The sequence below is a fragment of the Frankliniella occidentalis genome, unplaced genomic scaffold, assembly GCF_000697945.3.
Source record: "Frankliniella occidentalis isolate FOCC.00 unplaced genomic scaffold, Focc_3.1 Scaffold69, whole genome shotgun sequence".
Classification (NCBI taxonomy): Eukaryota; Metazoa; Arthropoda; class Insecta; order Thysanoptera; family Thripidae; genus Frankliniella; species Frankliniella occidentalis.
In genome coordinates, this window is record NW_026267199.1 from 883,579 (window position 1) to 888,210 (window position 4,632).

Consider the following 4,632-nt stretch of genomic DNA (forward strand, 5'->3'; position numbering starts at 1 on the left):
CTTCCGCCAAACGGAGTTGCCAGCTCCACTTCGCTGCACCGGCAACTCCGTTCAGCAGGGGCCGGGCCTGCTTGGCCTGCCGGCGGCGATTAATAAAAAAGAACACGCGCAGATTGTATATTGTAGATTGTATATTGTTTGTCAAACAGTCTTAAAACTTGACTTTTTGCAATTGTTTTCAATATATCCACCTCTAGCTCCTAAACGGTTAAAGATACGGTAAATCGGAGGGTACAATCAGACTCAGAATGTGCTGTTTTGGGGGGGGTACTTCCTCTGACATTTTACGATTGGACGCCTCCTTGTGCGTTTTTATGTGCAACGTGGTCATTTTCACGGTATTTTCGTCGAAAAAAACACTCTAGCGCCTAAACGGTGCAAGATAGAGGCAAACGGACGAAATTTTAGTCCAAAGGGTCCTAACTCGGCGAGTTACCTATAAGATAGAGAATTTCCCGAATTCCCGAAACCCCAAATTTGGGTCATTTTCTAAGGCGTCTAGCTCCTCAGGAAGGGCTCGACCCACCCTTTTTTATTTTCTTATCTGATAGTATGGTCTTTTAGCTTTTCAAATCATATAACGAAAACATTTTACGATTTTTTCTTCCCAAAAAACCCAAAGATCTTAGTAAGGCCTGCAAAAGTTTTGGGGCTTCAATATCTACCATACATTCACCCCAAACACTAAAGTTTTACCCCTTTTTGGAAACCTTAGACAATTTCCTACCAGAATATGACATGTATTTGCCTCTGGGACCCATACAGCAAGAGAAAGCGCAATTTTTCAATCTAAACCTTATTTTAGTACAAAAAGTGACTAAAATCTTCAAAAAATCATATCTCCGCCAATAAATTTTTTGGGGGGGGTTGTGCCAATGGTTTTTCACTCATATTGATGAGTAGGTTAAGTGAGAAAATTTTGGCCGAAGTTGTAGAGGGTCGATGTAAATCGCTCGTGATCTAATTTGATCTTCCTCTTGGTGTTACGGCCTTTGCAACCCAACAACCCCGGACCATAAACCCCATTCCGTCTCTACCCCGACCCCGCCCCGAGGGACCTCGGGCGAAAGGATACAGATGAACATAGAAGGCTGCTGGATTGGCACGCCGAATTCGCGGACGAATCAGAAGTCCTCGCTGATCAGCGCGAAGATCAAAAAGGACCAGGACGGTTTTAGGACGGATGGTAGGTGTCGGGTGGAGTGGACTAGCCACTACAACAAGTCTACGGAGCCGTCACACCCCCGCTGAGGCTCTCGAGGGGGAGAGAGTCATGAGGCAGAGGCACCTCCTGGGAAATACGGACCGCGATGTAACGTCGCGCCCGCCAGAACGAATAAATTAGAGAGTTTATCATATGTGCTTCTTTCTGGCTAAAGGAAATGTTTGTTTCTTACCCCGACAGACTATTTACCTGTTCTTCGTTGAAAGCACGCCATTTGTTTGTATTATTTTTGAATTTTGTCTATTTCTCTGCAAAACGCTGCGATCGCCCTATCCTTTATACGTTTAAAACTTTGTGCAGCGCCCCGCCCTCCGCCCTTCTATTCGACCTACCCCTGCTCGCTTAACTTTTGGTCCGTTCTCCAGAAGGTAGAGCGGCACATTGTTGCGTGGGCTCTGCTGAAATTGTAAGATGATTATAAAATACTACCACCCACGCCCACAACCCAGCCGCCAGGGCAGCTGTATTCATTTAGTACTTTTCTGTACTAATTTTCACACAAAAGTTGGCGAGGTAACTGGACTAGCATTGTAAGCAGGCCTTTCTCGCTGCCATTTCATTTAGGAGTTCATAGTTAGAGCGAGCAGTACAGCCGGGTACACCCCTTCTAGATTTTGTCACCTTTGCGTCAGGGTTGCTTTTAGAAAAATCTTCCACGCGACGTCACACTGGTAATACAAGTGTGCAATATTTGCACACCAACGTGTGCAAGTTGTGATTTTGCACATTACATGGTGTTTAACTCAAGTTGCACACTTGCGTGGTGTGCAAATTTTAGACGTTTAGTAAACGTTTAAATTCTGCACACTTGGGCACACACAGTTGTATGCTGTCAATAGGGAACCATACGGTGTACAGCTGCTACACGTTTCGGAAGTGTCGAAATTTTAAACACCAATTGACGTATAACAAAGTTAGACACCACAAAGAGTCGAGAAAATGCACACTTGAACTTAAACGTCAATTGACGTGCAAAATTAAACACTTGTTTTACCAGTGCAGTAGTTAGAATTGCACTGCTAAACGAAGTGTTTAACACTCCCACACTTAGAAGTGTTCAAATCCGCAGTTCGTTATATTCCGAGTTGCGAGTGTTCAAGTCGTACCGAGTTCGTGTTAGGCACACTGAAAAAAAAAAAACATTATTGCTAAGGACATGCCGGTCATCAAGGCCTGTTGCTGGATCAAGAACATTTTTGTTTGCTAACCGTGCGACACTGTCCCTCATTCTACGAACGGCTGTTCTTGAGCCAGCTACATTGTCGTTAGGACAAGGACCGTTGTCGTATGGTTAGCAACATAATATGCTCTAAGCATATAGGCTAATGTTCTTTGGGCCGATCCAAGAGCAAAATTAATGTTCTTGGGGGTGTTGCAGCTGTCGTCAGCACTATTGGGTTTTTTTCAGTGCACTTCTTTCAAATGGATAATTATTTGCAGCTGAACACTTGCGATTGCTGGAGGTGGATGGTTTGACACTATAACAGAGTGTTTTTCGTACCGCTCTCTATCGAATAGGGATGCTATTTGGACTATTTCTTTCGGCAGTCCCAACAGCCGTTTGCTACCGGCTTGCCTGCCTTACATCGAGAGCCTTTCGCTACGCGCTTCCCAACGCCTCTCTTCTTTCTCTCATCCTTTTCTTTACTCCAGCAAGCAGGGAAGTAAGCAGTCAGGCCGCATTCTAGCAAGCACTTTCAACCGGAAGGATGTAAAGAAAGGAGAGAGAAAAAAGCAAAAAACCTACGGGAGCAGTCTACGCCTGCGGCGCGGCGCCTTGCTCCGCCTCCCCTAATCGACTTTTCGGAACGACTCACTCGCACTGAATACGAACACGGCCCGGGCGCCCTTGAGCTTTGAGCTTGCCCACCACATCGCGTCAAGGGTGCTGTTTTCCAAAAACAATTTTTGTTTTATTACATAATGTGATGGGCTTTCTTTGATTCAGCCAGCTGCAAGCAAGCAGGACGTATCGCATCGTGGATCTGAAAGGGAGCCTGCCTCCCTGAAGAGGGCTTCTGCCACTGGAGCCTGGAGGGGGCGCGGGGTTCGGTCATCTGGAGAAGGCCTGCCTCCAGGGGTTTCGGCCAGGGCCAGAGGGGAGAGCGGGGGCCAGGGATTAGGGCCCGGCGCGAGGGGGCATGTTGGGGGGTGGGGTCCCCCTACAGTCGAGTGACACCACGGCCACCGCCCTCCACGACATTCACACCAGCGCATGACGAGGCGCTCCTTGAGGACATGAACAAAACTTTGTTCAATAGTAGGAAACGTTTTAGTTTATGATTAGTGGTGTTCCCGGCGCCGGCTCCTCCTCCACGACCCCGAGGGCCTTGGGGACAGCGCCAGCGGCGCCCCGACTCAATGCGCCGGGCGCCGCGCTTGACTTTTAAGCGCAAACAACCACCAAAGTTTCACAACACTTTTGGGGGACCGGTGTCGCCGCCATAAAGACGCTGAGGGTGGTCTCGTGGATCGCCCGACCTGGCTAGGCGAGTATTACCGCCCGCTCACCTTTATGTCACCATTAATTATGAAGACCCAAAGTGTTACCCCGCGGCACTTCGATTTCGCACGCCCATTAGGCTATACAGCAAAGGAACGTGTCAACGGCAACATTGGCAAGATTTCGCCAGAAATCCCCTGATGTCTGCCTGTCCAAGTTCGAGGCGAGCCCAATGAGTGGTGGCCAGACCGGGGCGGGCGCGGCAGAGCTGCTAATGCTAATGCAGAATACCAATGGCCCCCGGGGCGCGGCCCAGCAGCCCAGCCCAGTCCGCCTCTCGCTGGGCGGGCGCGCGCAGCACGCAGCGGCACGTAGGAGGAGGCGGCGGCGCGGAAGGAAATGTGGCGGCAGAGGGCGGAGGGGACAGGACCAGCCGGGGGATAAAGAGGTGGCGGACCGGACAAGGTGGCGGGGTCCCGGGCCGTGGTCGTGGTGAGGATTAATGGTGCGGCGGCTGACGTTAAACACTCAAGGGCCGACATATCGCGAGCTGGGGGGCCAGGGCCGGGCGCCGCGGCGGGATGGGCGCGGCAAGGGCGGCCCCCAGCAAGGTCACACACCAGACTCTACAGTTTGGGGCCCTTTAGCTCCGGGCACCGCGCACTAGACTCGTTATCGAGGCGTCGGCTCTCCGCAGCGAGAGGTGGGCGGGGAAAACTTAGAGGTACATCGAAAAGCGAAAGGTAGACATGGACATTGTGCCATTAAAATGTGGTCAAACATTATGGTGCATTGAAATATTTCACTAAAATTACAAATGGTTTCGCCTTTTTATTGAGCTTTTCGTGCCTAGAAAGACAGTAAAATGTGGTGAAATGTTGAGAGAGAGAGAAAGAGAGAAAGAAAGAAAGAAAGAAAGAAAGAAAGAAAGAGAGAGAGAGAGAGAGAGAGAGAGAGAGAGAGA

General features: G+C 49.6%; 1 protein-coding gene across 1 annotated transcript in view; it reads left to right on the forward strand.

The window, feature by feature from the left end:
• LOC113203891 (uncharacterized) overlaps positions 1 to 4,632 on the forward strand; it is a 21,877-nt gene that overhangs the window by 7,800 nt on the left and 9,445 nt on the right. The gene's annotated exons all lie outside the window — the stretch shown is intronic.